The sequence below is a fragment of the Coregonus lavaretus genome (genome assembly GCF_964263955.1).
Source record: "Coregonus lavaretus genome assembly, chromosome: 8".
Lineage (NCBI taxonomy): Eukaryota > Metazoa > Chordata > Actinopteri > Salmoniformes > Salmonidae > Coregonus > Coregonus lavaretus.
Window position 1 is genome coordinate 958098 of NC_139995.1, and position 16622 is coordinate 974719.

The 16622-nt window shown below is 42.8% G+C and overlaps 1 pseudogene across 1 annotated transcript; it reads left to right on the top strand.

Annotated features, from left to right (window-relative positions):
• Positions 1-5282: 5282 nt before the first annotated feature.
• Positions 5283-16479, top strand: LOC311133412 (copine-3-like; annotated as a pseudogene). The gene is made up of 8 exons (XR_014615366.1): positions 5283-5397; positions 6897-7028; positions 7136-7315; positions 7418-7492; positions 7631-7702; positions 7845-7921; positions 15907-16003; positions 16369-16479. The product of XR_014615366.1 is annotated as a copine-3-like (transcript).
• Positions 16480-16622: the final 143 nt, after the last annotated feature.

A 16622-nucleotide genomic window follows, 5' to 3' on the forward strand; every position in this document is an offset into this window, starting at 1 on the left:
CTACAATTACAATTTTTTGGGACAGAACTATTTAGCTCATATTGTAATTTAATTATAGGTCAAATTTAATAGAGATCTGGAAACACTGGACAGTTACTTTAAAACACATGTCAAACTCCAGTCCTTGAGGGCCAAGTTCTGCAGGTTTTCGCTCCTCCCTTGTACTTGATTGATCAATTAGTTAAGAACTCCCCTCACCTGGTTGTGTAGGTCTTAATTGTACAAGAATTGAAAGGGAATAACAAAAACCAGCAGACACATGGCTCTCCAGGAATTTAGTTTGACACAGCTGCCTTTTAAATGGATACTTTGGGATCTTGGCAATTAAGCCCTTTCTTTCTTTCCCCAGAGTCAGATGAAGCCGTGGATACTATTTTTGTCTCAGCGTGCAGTTTGAAGGAAGTTGCTAACTAGCGTTAGCACAATTGCTAACTAACGTTACCGCAATGACTGGATGCCTATGGTAACTGCTAGTATATACCATAGACTTCCAGTCATTGCGCTAATGCTAGTTAGCATTAGCTCGCAAAACTACCTTTAACTTCCTTCATACTGGATGCAGAGACATACAAATGATATCCATCCATGAGTAAGTTCATCTGGGGAAGTAGGTCCCAAAGTATCTCTTTAAGGATCACTTCACGCAAATGTTTAAAAAAAAAAGTATTTTGTTCAGTGGTCCCAAACATGTTGCATTTCAGCAGTAAAATTGTCAAGATAGAGCACTGTATATCATTCTGTTCATAAATTATCTCTGTGTTTGGGTTGAGAGTGGAATAAATGTGTACTGTCACAAGGCCCACTTTCAATTCCACTATAGATGCTAGTGGCAAACATGCCTACTATATGGCTAAGATAAAGTCTTTGTTTCTTGTGTGTTACAAGCTAGCCTACCGCTAAACCTACATTTGCCTTGTTTTTATAATGCGGTTTAATGGAAAGTTTTTGACTGAGTTCATATAAGTTCTCTGAACATTAATTATATATTTGTTTAAATGGTGTCAAATGTATACAGCCTTGTTTTGTTTTCGGTCTCTATAAATCAGGCAGAGTAATCATATAGGCTGCTCATCAAAGAAGTTGTTTATTTCATAATGTTTGAAAGAAGAGTGAAATGCTGGGTGTTCTTTGACATTTCTCACTGAGTCCTAACAAGTCCACGGATTGAGAAGGGCCTAGTATACAGCACTGGGGTGAAGTGGTGGGGTTGTTGTGAACAGACATGACAACCTAGGGCATGGTGTGAAGTGATATGGCCTGAAATATGCCTTTGTGTCTGTTAGAGAGAGCCAATGGAAAGAGCTGATGGGTTGCAGTGCAAAGCAAGTTGGGACTTACCTGTCATTCAGTATTCATACATGCATATTTTGGTTTGCTCCCTTTCAAAGTCACTGAGGGTGCTTCTGGATTTTACTTGTTGAATATTATGCATTACACCTACTTTTTGGGTACCAAGCTGTCGGGTATAAGGCAATGAGAGCCACTTGCAGAGCCATTTGGTTCACTATTGGATTTACATGCAAAGGTAAGTACTAGTTATTTTTTATGAATTGTGTGTAATAAATTAAGTATTTGAGCCATTATGCTTCTAATATCTAGGTTTGCTGGACTTGCCTTATTGTGGTTTGACTTAATGATATTCCTGCTTTTCCCGTTTTATCTCACACTGTTGAAATTAAGCAGTCAACCGGATTGTAATCTAAAGCAGTAAGGTACACTATATATAAAAAAGTATGTGGACACCCATTCAAATTAGTGGGTTCGGCTATTTCAACCACACCCGTTGCTGAAAGGTGTATTTAATCGAGCATGCAATCTCCATAGACAATTAAAGTGAGTTCGTCAAATTTCTGCCCTGCTAGAGCTGCCCCGGTCAACTGTAAGTGCTGTTATTGTGAAGTGGAAACGTCTAGGAGCAACAAAGGCTCAGCCGCGAAGTGATAGGCCACATAAGCTCACAGAACGGGACTGCCGAGTGCTGGAGCGCGTAGCGTGTAATAATCCTCAGTTTCAACACTCACTACCGAGTTCCAAACTGCCTCAGGAAGCAACGTCGGGAGCTTCATGAAACTGTTCGTCGGGAGCTTCAAGCCAAGCAGCCGCACACAAGCTTAAGATCACCATGCGCAATGCTAAGCATTGGCTGGAGTGGTGTAAAGCTCGCCGCCATTGAACTCTGGAGCAGTGGAAATGCGTTCGCTGGAGTGATGAATCACGCTTCACCATCTGGCATTCCGACGGACTCATCTGGGTTTGGCGGATGCCAGGAGAGCGCTATCTGCCCCAAAGCATAGTGCCAACTGTAAAGTTTGGTGGAGGAGGAATAATGGTCTGGGGCTGTTTTTCATGGTTTCCCTTAGTTCCAGTGAAGGGAAATCTTAACGCTACAGCATACAATGACATTCTAGATGATTCTGTGCTTCCAACTTTGTGGCAAAAGTTAGGGGAAGGCCCTTTCCTGTTCCAGCATGACAATGCCCCCGTACAAAAAGCGAGATCCATACAGAAATGGTTTGTCGATCGGTGTGAAAGAACCTGACTGACCTGCACAGAGCCCTGACCTCAACCCCATCTAACACTTTTGGGAGGAATTGGAACACCGACTGCGAGCCAGTAGCCTACCAAACTTGCTAACTGCCTGGTACTCTGCGCTCTTGTCCCTCTAATCACTCTGACATCAATGCAAATGTAATTGAAAATCTAATCAAACACTTAATGAAAGCCCATGAGCTCATTTCTATAGGCTATGCAATTGCGTGAGAAAACAGAGTGATGGCTCCCGAGTGGCGCAGTGGTCTAAGGCACTGCATCGCAGTGATAACTGTGCCACTAGAGATCCTGATTCGAATCCAGGCTCTGTCGTAGCCGGCCGCGACCGGGAGACCCATGGGGCGGCGCACAATTGGCCCAGCGTCGTCCAGGGTAGGGGAGGGAATGGCAGGCAGGGATGTAGCTCAGTTGGTAGAGCATGGCGTTTGCAACGCCAGGGTTGGGGGTTCGATTCCCACGGGGGGTATGAAAAATAAAATAAAATAATGTATGCACTCACTAACTGTAAGTCGCTCTGGATAAGAGCGTCTGCTAAATGACTAAAATGTAAATGTAAATGAAAGCCTTCCCAGAAGAGTGGAGGCTGAAATAGCAACAAAGGGGGAACCAACTCCACATTAACATTTTTCACATTTAAATTTTAGTCATTTAGCAGAAGCTCTTATCCAGAGCGACTTACAGTAGTGAGTGCATACATTTTCGTTAATGCCCATGAGTTTGGAATTAGATGTTCGATGAGTAGGTGTCCACATACTTTTGGTCATGTAGTGTATATCAGATATTGCCATATAGCTGGTCTTTGTTGATATAATAGAGGACCACACAATCCTAAATCCAGATTGAATCTGACATGGGACACTAGGACAGCCTTGTGCAGAATAAGCCAATAAGCCATCACTTCCAACTGACACAGGATTTCAAATGTGGATAATTTTTTCGAGAATATTTCTGTTAAGTAAAAACTGTCTGATTTGCCTAATTTGTGTCGTTCCCAATTAGAAGTCTCAATCAAATCTACAAATATTTTTTTTTGTAAACGCAACATGTAAAGTGTTAGTCCCATGTTTCATGAACTGAAATAAAAGATCCCAGAAATGTTCCGTATGCACAAAAGCTTATTTCTCTCTCTTTGTGAACAAATTTGTTTACATCCCTGTTAGTGAGCAATTCTCCTTTGCCAAGATAATTCATCCACCTGACAGGTGTGGCATATCAAGAAGCTGATTAAACAGCATGATCATTACAGAGGTGCACCTTGTGCTGGGGACAAGAAAAGGCCACTAAAATGTGCAGTTTTGTCATACAACACAATGCCACAGATGTCTCAAGTTTTGAGGAAGCGTTGCCAGAGAATTTAACGTCATTTTAGAGAATTTGGTAGTACGTCCAACTGCAGACCACATGCATGGCGTCATGTGGGCGAGCGGTATGCTGATGTCAACGTTGTGAACAGAGTGCACCATGGTGGCGGTGGGGTTATGGTATTGGCAGGCATAAGCTATGGACAACAAACCCAATTGCATTTTATCTATGGCTATTTTAATGCACAAAAATACCGTGATGAGATCCTGAGGGCCATTGTGAATCCCATTTTTTTAAGGTATCTGTGACCAATGGATCAATCTGTATTCCCAGTCATGTGAAATCCATAAATTAGAGCATAATGAATTTATTTAAATTGACTGATTTCCTCATATACACTCTAACTTTTTAATTGTTATATTTTTGTTCAGTATACATTGTGCAATGTTTCCAACAATGTTTAATGGCTGTTTATTGAGCACAGTTGATAGGCCTACAACACTAGAAGATTGGATGTATTGGGTTGTAAATGGCTACATTATTATCATCTAGAAAAATCATTCACTTCCTCAGTGATGCAGTGAAGGGCTAACACTACAGTATTGCTGGTAGTTCATTAACTTAATTGCTGTAGTTATTTGTAAAGTAATTGATGTGCTGAACTTCAGAGACTGACTGCAATGTCTGTTGCACTGTATCATTAGAGCTGAATAGGCAAACTGTCCATGGGCAGAAATGTATGTATAGCTATCAAGTGTGGAGAAATGGCTGGTCAGAATTTGAGAACAAAAATTACAGTGGGAATGTTAGTAGGCCTACATAGGAAATGCAGCCTTGCTATTTGCTATATACAGAAAGTGAAATGTGTGCCCATTATGTGTTAAGTGTATGAATATTTTCCTTTATTGAAATGTGATTAAGATTGTTTTTAACATTTAGACGAGTAGTAGTGCAGAAATTAGCAGTTTCACGAGCTCTGCTCTCTCATTTGAAATAAGGATTTTGATAAGGACCGTATTCATTTGCAAATTCGCAAGGCATGAGTGATCTAACACTAAAATTAAATATTGTACAGGCAAATCCCAATACTATTAAATGTAGCTGTTACACATACATTTGTGTCTGGTTTAGTTAGTTACGTTTCCAACGGTGGTTATGGCTGTTTATTGAGTTTATACATTAACATTCTCTACCAGAACATCGGATGTAGCGGGTCATTTGTAAATGGAAAAATCTGTATTAGCTCTAGGGCGGGAAATATGTCTGAGTGCAGCCTGAACAAGGTATATGTGTGTGTAGTCACTTCCTGCACTGGGGGCACAGCGTGAGTGACGTTGCCTCTTGTCCAATAGGAACGTTTTTTTTTGCTGGCAGTTTATCCAATTGTTGAGCTATCATGCTGATTTGACCATCTGCCACACCTTTTTGTCAGACAGCAAATTTAGGAAGTCTTTGCTCGACTCGACATTAATATCGCGTTACGGCAGGGTGACAACTACAACTGTTTAATAGGAGACCAGATATATTGCCGTTTCGTGCGAAAAGGTAATATTTGTAACGTTAGCCTACTTATTTTTCTAAAGTAAACCAATGCTTGATATGAGTTGAATGCAGTGATTTGTTGTTTTATTGGCGTTCATTGGCTCATGGGATTCGTCAGTCTCTTCAAAATGGGTTTTGATGAAAAATGGTTGTTGCCTTCACAGAAAGCTCTCTCTCTCCTCCAAGTTGAGTCTTTACTGTAAAATACGCACCTGGTAGGTTGCATGCTGGTTCTATGACAAGTTGACAGATGTGAACTAGTAGGAAGTAGGCTACCTGTCCAGTTTTAATTGTCTCAATGCTGATCATGGTGAGAAGCATTCATTCGCAAAATTGCCATTTTACTGAGGAGTGTACGTTAAAGCTTATTTTAATGGTCATGTCAATTCTTTATATTATTGATTCCTGAAGAATATCATTTATATATGCCTCATGGGCTTAGTTCAACTGTCTTTCCCAAAAGGTTTTATTAGTCAATTGTTTACAAACAACAAGAATGTAAATGGCTTCAAAAGTATGTGGACACCCAATCAAATTAGTCATTTCAGGGTAAAAATCGTATGTACTCTGTTGCAACACTCACTACCGAGTTCCAAACTGCCTCTGGAAGCAACGTCAGCACCAGAACTGTTCGTTGGGAGCTTCATGAAATGGCTTTCCATGGCCGAGCAGCCGCACACAAGCTTAAGATCACCATGCGCAATGCCAAGCGTCGGCTGGAGTGGTGTAAAGCTCACAGCCATTGGACTATGGCGCAGTGGAAACGTGTTCTCTGGAGTGATGTATCACGCTTCACCATCTGGCAGTCCAACTGACTCATCTGGGTTTGGCGGATGCTAGGAGAACGCTACCTACCCGAATGCATAGTGCCAACTGTAAAGTTTGGCGGAGGAGGAATAATGGTCTGGGGCTATTTTTTATGGTTCGGGCTAGGCCCCTTAGTTCCAGTGAAGAGATTCTTCAACAGTTTGGGGAATGACAATGCCCCTTTGCACAAAGCGAGTTCCATACAGAAATGGTTTGTCAAGATCAGTGTGGAAGAACTTTACTGGCCTGCATAGTGTCCTGACCTCAACCCCATCGAACACCTTTGGGATGAATTGGAACGCCGACTGCGAGCCAGGCCTAATTGCCCAACATTACTGCCCGGCCTCCCTAATGCTGTTGTGGCTGAATAGAAGCAAGTCCCTGCAGCAATGTTCCCACATCTAGTGGAAAGCCTTCCCAGAAGAGTGGTGGCTGCTATTGCAGCAAAGGGGGGGACCAACTCCATATTAATGCCCATGGTTTTGGAATAAGATGTTCGACGAACAGGTGTCCACATACTATCTATGAATTTGAGAGGATTTTCATTTCCCTGGCCCTATCCCTCAGCTTTATACCAAAACAAGTGGCAGGGGCCCCATTGTTATTGTTTTTCATTGCAGAGCAGAGCAGACTGTTGCTTTAATATACAGTCATAGTTGATCCGAAATCAATTTTTTTCTTCCTGTGTTTTTCAGATGGCTACTCAATGTGTGTCAAAAGTAGAGCTCTCCATCTCGTGCAGCAATCTCCTCAACGAAGACGCCGGATCCAAGTCTGACCCAATCTGCGTGCTGCTGCAGAGCATCGGGAATGACAAGTGGACCAAGGTAGGGAGAAAGAAAGCAAACTAATTGAAACATCTAATAATTGGCAATGAATATAATTAAATGGCCTATGGTTTGTTCATGAAGATGCTTTCTGGTTCACTATACAGTTGGACCGCACGGAGAGGGTGAAGAACTGCCAGGATCCTGAGTTCTCCTAGAAGCTGCTCCTGGCCTACCACTTTGAGAAAGTGCGGAAGTTGAAGCGGGGTGTCTATGACATAGACAACAAGTCTGTCGATCTGAACGATGATGACTTCCTGGGGGGTTTTGAGTGCACACTGGGACAGGTTAGGATATAAGAATGTGTGGACCAATTAGTCTCGCATCATTGTGTACATGCATTGATACAATGGGGGTGTGCCTCCAATGAACAACCATTTGCCTTTCAGATTGTGTCCAGCAAGAAGCTTACCAGACCTCTACAACTGAAGAAGGGGAAGCCTGCAGGCAAAGGCACCATTACTGTAAGTAATGTAAGTGGCTGTGTAAATGTAAAATGGTCCCACTTATGTAAATGTTGTGATAACAAGCATAAGGCTAATGCAAACAGTTTCTTGAGATGATCACATGAATTCCCTAATTTGTGTGTGTGTGTGTTAAAGATGACTGCTGAGGAGATCAAAGATAACAGGGCCATAGTGCTGGAGGTGGAGGCTAAAGGCCTGGATAAGAAGGTACAATAAAGAGACTTCTCAGTGCTTTGTTTTTTCAAATGGAATGTGTTTTACATTATTAAGGAGTAATAAACCGTTTTCTAAATTCTCTCCAACACATTATTAATTCCCCAGTGCTCATAATTGTGTCTCTCTCTTGCAGGACTTGTTTGGGAAATCTGATCCATTCCTAGAGTTCTTTAAGCAAGAAGATGGTGGCAGCTGGTTCACAGAACAGAGGTACTTATCACAATATTTGTTTGTCTTAAGAACCCGATGTCGACCGTTGACTGGGTGTGTCGAAAGGAATAAGGGTGTAGAAAGAATGCAGGCGTATCGAATGCGCACATGTAATTGGTCTGACTTTCTGTCAGTTCTTGCCAGCGAGTGCAGAGATTTGTGGAGACCAGGCTGTAGAGAGAAAGGCGCATCGAAATAAAGTTGGGGAAACACAGAATTAACGTGTGGTAAAATCACTCATACTGTGGAAAAACGCGAATGTAAATTAGGGCTGACCCCAATTAGTCGATTGTTTGGTCGTTAGGCTGTTGGTCGTCCGAGATTCTTTTAGTCGAGCAGTTACATATATTTGCACCAATTTCAGTGAACTAATCCATCGCGGAGGCCTAGACTAAAAGACAATTTATGCTTGATTAGAAAATGTGGACGCAATTACGGAGCCTCCAGAGGCATGCAGAGGCCAAATCGAGCTCTGTACTGCATCACCATGCGCCTCCAAAATGTTGTAATAATGCGCAGGGCTCTGTATAGCTCCGCATTGACATGATTGGTTGACGGTAGATGGGGGCGGTACATCCTGTATAAACACAAACTCACTTCCTTGACAACAGCTCTGCACTGCTCCGCGAAGCACAAGAAGTATGAATGCCCTGACTTCTGCTGAGGCCAATGCAGATGTCGGATTGACCATGCGCCCAGATGCACAATGCACTTCTCTCTCCAGAATGCGCGTTCTCCTGCCAATTTGTTCACATTCATTGTTTCATAACTTAATTGTGTGAATCTTTTGCATTTGATTGTTAGTGTATATCAATTCCCCATTACCTATATCACCAGTAGTACATTTACCGTTAATTTATATTACATTTACATTACATTTACGTCATTTAGCAGACGCTCTTATCCAGAGCGACTTACAAATAGGTGCATTCACCCTATAGCCAGTGGGATAACCACTTTACAATATCTTATTTTTTTTTAGGGGGGGGGAAGACGTTATTATATATGAAATGAAACTGTTTCACAAAAATGTGCATATGAAATCCGTAACTGGCACACAGATCGGTTGAAATGTCCCAGCTATGGAGGCACAAATAACCTTACAACATGTTAGCAATACAATTAGACAGACTAAGCAAAAAACACATGCTCCAGCCCATTGGGCAATCTGAGATCCCCGACTCCCAAACACAGATTTCAATGAAGTTGCAAGCGTCCACTCTGGCTGTGGGGAATTGTTCTTAGCCACAGCAGCAATGTATTCGGCAAGATCGGGAGCATTAGAGTGCCGATCTGGGACAAAAGTGCAACATTCATCTCCAATTATTGCACAAGCTTCCGATTCATCTCGAATCGGAAGCCCCCAGGGAAGAAGGCGCCGGAACCTCTGGATCCAGGGCGGCGAAGCTGTTTCTATTCTGTGTCTGGTCCGGTCTTACTATCACCAAGGAGGCCCCCATTGCCAGAGGTCGCTGCTTTCGACTTCCACGGCGAGTGACATATCTCCATGGCTGGATGGTAGGATCGATGTGCTTAGCTCTATTGTTTCTTTTTATCCAAAAAAAACTGCCTAGTTCTTGCCGATGACGAGCATACCCATAACATGATGCAGGCACCACCATGCTTGACAATATGAGGTGGTACTCAGTGATGTGTTAGATTTGCCACAAACATAACGGTTTGTATTCACGACATAAAGTTCATTTATTTGCCACATTTTTTGCGGTTTAGTGCCTTATTTTAAACAGGATGCAATATTTATATTCTCTACAGCAGGGTTCTTCAATTCCGGTCCTGGAGGGCCGAAACACCTCTGTTTTTCATCCTCTCCTTCTAATCAGGGGCTAATTCAGACCTGGGACACCAGGTGAGTGCAATTAACTACCAGGTAGAAATAAAAAACAGAAGTGTTTCGGCCCTCCAGGACCGGAATTGAAGAACCCTGCTCTACAGGCATCCTTTTCACTATGTCATTTAAGTTAGTATAGTGGAGTAATTGCAATGTTGTAGATCCATCCTCAGTTTTCTCCTATCATAGCCATTACACTCTGTAACTATTTTAAAGTCACCAATGGCCTCATGGTGAAATTCCTGAGCGGTTTCCTTCCTCTCCGGCAACTGAGCTAGGAAGGACGCCTGTATCTTTGTAGTGACTGGGTGTATTGATACACCAATTACAAAGTGCAATTAATAACACCATGTTCAAAGGGATATTCAATGTCTGCTTTTCTTTTTATCCATCTACAAATGGGTGCCCAGCGTTGGAAAACCCCTCTCGACTTTGTGGTTAAATCTGTTTGAAATTCTCTGCTCGACTGAGGGACCTTACAGATAATTGTATGTGTGGGGTACAGAAATGAGGTAGTCATAAAACATCATGTTAAGCACTATTATTGCACACAGTGAGTCCATGCCACTTATTAAGAACATTTTTACTCCTGAACTTATTTAGGCTTGCCATAACAAAGGGGTTGAATAATGTTTGACTCAAGACATTTCAGCTTTTTTCTTTTTCAGCTTTTTTAATTAATTTGTAAACATTTCTAAAACTATATTTCCACTTTGACATTATGGGGTATTGTGTGTAGCCAGTGACACAAAATCTCAATTTAAGCAATTTAAAATTCAGGCTGTAACACAACAAAATGTGGGAAAAGTAACGAGTCACCGGCGGTCATGAGTCATGATGGCAGTTAAATTCCACGTGACCGTTTAGTCATGGCAATTAGGCTTTTCCAAGCTCTAATGCTGCTGATGGTCATTAGTAGCCTACCAAACTTGCTAACTGCCTGGTACTCTGAGCTCTTGTCCCTCTAATCACTCTGACATCAATGCAAATGTAATCGAAAATCTAATCAAACACTTAATGAAAGCCCATGAGCTCATGTTGCGCATCATTTCTATAGGCTATGCAATTGCGTGAGAAAACAAAGTGATGGCTCCCGAGTGGCGCAGTGCTAGCTGTGCCACTAGAGATCCTGTTTCGAATCCAGACTCTGTCGTAGCCGGCCGCGACCGGGAGACCCATGGGGCGGCGCACAATTAGCCAGCGTCGTCCAGGGTAGGGGAGGGAATGGCCGGCAGGGATGTAGCTCAGTTGGTAGAGCATGGCGTTTGCAATGCCATGGAAGGTGAACCTTCGCCCCAGTCTGAGGTCCTGAGCGCTCTGGAGCAGGTTTTCATCAAGGATCTCTTTGCTTTGTACTTTGCTCCATTCATCTTTCCCTCAATCCTGACTAGTTTCCCAGTCCCTGCCGCTGAAAAACATCCCCACAGCATGATGCTGCCACCACCATGCTTCACCGTATGGATGGTGCCAGGTTTCCTCCAGACGTGACGCTTGGCATTCAGGCCAAAGAGTTCAATCTTGGTTTCATCAGACCAGAGAATCTTGTTTCTCATTGTCTGAGAGTCCTTTAGGTGCCTTTTGGCAAACTCCAAGCGGGCTGTCATGTGCCTTTTACTGAGGAGTGACTTCCGTCTGGCCACTCTACCATAAAGGCCTGATTGGTGGAGTGCTGCAGAGATGGTTGTCCTTCTGGAAGGTCCTCCCATCTCCACAAAGGAACTCAGGAGGTCTGTCAGGTGACCATCGAGTTCTTTGTCACCTCCCTGACTAAGGCCCTTCTGCCCCGATTGCTCAGTTTGGCCGGGTGGCCAGCTCTAGGAAGAGTCTGTGGTTCCAAACTTCTTCCATTTAAGAATGATGGAGGCCACTGTGTTCTTGGGGACCTTCAATGCTGCAGACATTTTTTGATACCCTTCCCCAGATCTGTGCTTCGACACAATTCCTTCAACCTCATGGCTTGGTTTTTGCTCTGACACGCACTGTCAACTGTGGGACCTTATATAGACAGGAAAGAGACTTTCCAAATCATGTCCAATCAATTGAATTTACCACAGGTGTACTCGAAGTTGTGGAAACATCTCAAGGATGATCAATGGAAACAGGATGCACCTGAGCTAAATTTCGAGTCTCATAGCAAAGGGTCTGAATACTTATGTAAAAAGGTATTAAAAAATAAATAAAAATTATATAAATTTGCAAAAATGTCTAAACCTGTTTTTGCTTTGTCATTATGGGGTATTGTGTGTAGATTGATGAGAAAAAAAACTATTTAATCAATTTTAGAATAAGTCTTTAATGTAACAAAATATGGAAAGAGTCAAGGGGTCTGAATACTTTCTGAATGCGCTGTATAGCCCAACATTTGTATCACAACTAAAGTTACATTAATAACTCTAAATTAAGCATATAGGAGTACCTGTTTCTTTGTTAACCACTCAACACAGAATAGCCGCATGTGCGCATTCCCTCAAATTGTTTGGAGAAAATATCCTTTCTATTTTATTCAGCTTTGTTCAATTGTATTCTTCACACTATAAAATAATATCAAATAATGCCACGGAATTCTAAGCAAATCTTGTCTTCTAAATGAACTAGTGTAGCCCACAGCCATATGGCATAGCCAGATCAGTTCCTAACATAAGAACAACTCAGAGTATACTATTCTGTTCTTCTGAAATAGACTACATTTTCTTCATGTCATGTTTCTTTAGACCTGTCTAAAATAAATAATGGATTTATTGTGATGGTGTAGTCTATACTACAGTCGTGGTCAAAAGTTCTGAGAATGACACAAGTATTGGTCTTCAAAGTTTGCTGCTTCAGTGTTTTTAGATATTTTTGTCAGATGTTACTATGGTATACTGAAGTATAATTACAAGCATTCCATAAGTGTCAAAGGCTTGTATTGACAATTACATTAAGTTTATGCAAAGAGTCGATATTTGCAGTGTTTACCCTTCTTTTTCAAGACCTCTGCAATCCGTCCTGGCATGTTGTCAATTAACTTCTGGGCCACATCCTGACTGATGGCAGCCCATTCTTGCATAATCAATGCTTGGAGTTTGTCAGAATTTTTGTGGGTTTTTGTTTGTCCACCCGCCTCTTGAGGATTGACCACAAGTTCTCAATGGGATTAAGGTCTTTTTTCTTTGTACTTTTGCCCCTTTTACTCCCCAATTTTGTGATATCCAATTGGTAGTTAGTCTTGTCCCATCGCTCCAACTCCCGTACGGACGACCCGGGAGAGGCAAAGGTCGAGAGCCATGCGTCCTCCGAAACAAGACCCTGCCAAGATGCACTGCTTCTTGACACACTGCTCACTTAACCCAGAAGCCAGCCGCACCAATGTGTCGGAGCAAACACCGTACAACTGGCGATCGAAGTCAGCTTGCAGGCGCCCGGCCCGCCACAAGGAGTCGCTAGAGCGTGATGGGACAAGGATATCCCGGCCGGCCAAGCCTTCCCTAACCCGGACGACGCTGGGCCAATTGTGCGCCGCCTCTTGGGTCTCCCGGTCACGGCCGGCTGTGACACAGCCTGGGATCGAACCCGGGGCTGTAGTGACGCTTCATGCACTGCGATGCAGTGCCTTAGACCGCTGCACCACTCGGGAGGCCCCAATAATAGTGTTTAACATGATTTTAAGGACTACCTCATCTCTGTACCCCACACAATTATCTGGAATGTCCCTCAGTTGAGCAGTGAATTTCAAACAGATTAAACCTCAAAGACCAGGGAGGTTTTCCAATGCCTCGCAAAGAAGGGCACCTATTGGTAGATGGGTAAAAATTAAAAAAGCTGACATTTGAGCATGGTGAAGTTATTAATTACACTTTGGATGGTGTATCAAAACACCCAGTCACTACAAAGATACAGGAGTTCTTCCTAACTCAGTTGCCGGAGAGGAAGGAAACTGCTCAGGGATTTCACCACGAGGCCAATGGCGACTTTAAAACAGTTAGAGTTTAATGGCTGTGATAGGAGAACGGAGGATGGACCAACAACATTGTAGTTACTCCACAATACTAACCTAATTGACAGAGTGAAAAGAATGCCTGTACAGAATACAAATATTCCAAAACATGCATCCTGTTTGCAATAAGGCACTAAAATAATACTGCAAAAATGTGCCTTGGCAGCAGCTAATGGGGATCCATAATAAATACAAATACGAATGTGTATGCTTGTAGTCTTTAAGGACTGTGGAGTTTTTCAGGATAAAGCGGAATGGAGCTAAGCACAGGCAAAATCCTAGAGGAAAACCTGGTTCAGTCTGCTTTCCACCAGACACTGGGAAATGAATTCATCTTTCAGCAGGACAATAACCTAAAACACAAGGCCAAATCTACGCTGGAGTTACTTACCAAAACAGTGAATGTAGGGCTGGGCGATATATCGAATTATAATTTGTTTTCGATATTCCAAATGCCTGTATTGCAGAATCTAGTTTCTTTTTGTTTTTTTTGTTTTTATGAGTTTACTGTATGTCCGCTTGTTCTCATGTTGTCTTTTTGGTCTCGTCTCGTTCGCTCCTTCTGTGCTGTGCACTCTCCCATTTACACCAGAGATCTGTATATAATGACGAGAAGCTCATGTCTCCGCCCTAACAATGGGAGTCATTGTCCCAAAGGCAGGAAGGCAGGCGACAAGCTTAGGTTCAAAATAAGCGCATAGAAATGCATTGGGCTTATTTTGGACAGATTTTGTCGAAAGTGAAACCTCTCGCTTCGCCTCTTTGTCCCAAGCCCTCTCCCTACCACTCACAACAACAAAGATGAGAGATCACTTCTTCCTCTCTGACATATGCATTTGAGGTTTGGTCCAACAGAATCGGTCATATGGACACCGAAACACATGGAGACATTATTTTACTGTAATAGAGGAGACGTTAACCTTTCGAACCATACCCTGTTTATGTTTCAACTCCTCAAATTTCGAGCAGAGCAGACACTACTAAAACGGATGTACCAATGAACATTCATTCTGGAAAATGAATGCTCAAGTTTGTCGCGCGTGCATGTATGTTCCAGCTAAGTGAATGTTCCTGAGTGGCCGAGTTACAGTTTTGACTTAAATCTACTTGTGAATACTTTCTGAAGGCACTGTATGTAGAATAGGGTTGACCCCATTTAGTCGACTGGTCGATTGTTTGGTCGATAGGCTGTCGGTCGACCGAGATTTCTTTAGTCCAGCAGTCACCATTTTTTTTCATGGTGCACAAGACACCTGTCTGATTCGAGCCTGTCTCAGTGGACTTATCCATCCACGGGGATGGCACAGTCCATCACTCTACGACATGTGATACTGAAATTGTAAATGGTTATTATGTAAAAATAATGGCGCAACACTAATAAATCTAATATTATTTTACAACAAATGCGCTTACTCCCGCGATGGATACGATCGCTGTCTGCGGTTCTGAAACAATCTTCAGCGCGCCGTGGAATTGGTGCCTTTCCCTATGTTGCGATGTGAATAATAGCAAAGTTAACCAGTATATTGGGATTGAAAACAATGCGGCGGAGGCAGCAGAGACGAGATGGTTTGGGATGAGTTGGACCACAGAGTGAAGGAAAAGCAGCCAAGAAGTGCTCAGCATATGTGGGAACTCCTTCAAGACTGTTGGAAAAGCATTCCAGGTGAAGCTGGTTGAGAGAATGCCAAGAGTGTGCAAAGCTGTCATCAAGGCAAAGGGTGGCTACTTTGAAGAATCTCAAATATAATATATTTTGATTTGTTTAACACTTGATTCCATATGTGTTATTTCATCACGATTATTCTACAATGTAGAAATAGTAAAAATAAAGAAAAACCCTTGAATGAGTAGGAGGGTCCAAACTTTTGACTGGTAGTGTTTATGGAAAAATAAGTTTAAACATTTCGACTAATCAATTGGTCGAAAGAACAGGACGACTCTCGGTCGACTATGATTTTTGTTGTTGTTGGGGACAGCCCTAATGTACAAACATGATACAAATCAGACATTTGCAGTAGATGGGCTACTCAACCGTTATGAAAATGGTCTCAGAATGAACACGCAGTGGAAAGCAGAAGGATTTGTTTTGTCTACCTCATTGTGTTCATTGCAAACTGAATGAAATCTAACAAACTGTTCTGTCCTCTTCATTTCCCTCAGCAATACTTTGTCCTGCTCATCATCACCAATGGGGAGATCACGGACGCCATCGTCATGGCCTCACGGCTGCCCATGTCCATCATCATCATCGGAGTGGGCAAAGCCAACTTCAAGGCAATGGAGCTGCTAGATGGAGACGACGGCATACTCAAGTCCCTGAGTGGCGAACCCGTGGCCAGGGACATTGTGCAGTTTGTGCCCCTCAGACAGTTCGCCAATGTATGTTTGTTAGTCTGCGGTTGTGTCATTGTGCAGTGTGTTGTCAGTACCACTGAGAAGATTCACGATGGAACATCACTTTACATCAGTTTAGTCTGTAATAGTATCAGTGGGCTGTGAAGCACCATTCCATAACACTTCGGTGCGATATTGACAGATTTTACATACTTTTCTATCTTGAGTTTGTTTTGTTGCCCTGCTGTTGGAGCTCTTCCCTTCACGGTGTCATTCTGTCCTCTGAAGGCCCCTAAGGAAGCCCTCGCCCAGAGCGTCTTGGCTGAAGTGCCAAGTCAACTTGTGTCCTACAAGATGCTGAAACTAGATCCAGTCAACGTTCCTGCCCTCAAGGCTTAGTGGAGCGAGCAGAACTGCAGCGCTTCGCCCTCCTAGCCACACGAGGGAGCCAGCGCACCACACAGGCAGATGAGTAGGCCCACTATCAGAAGTGTAAATCACATCCTGTAATTGTCAATGCTCATTGTGCCTTTTGATACCAC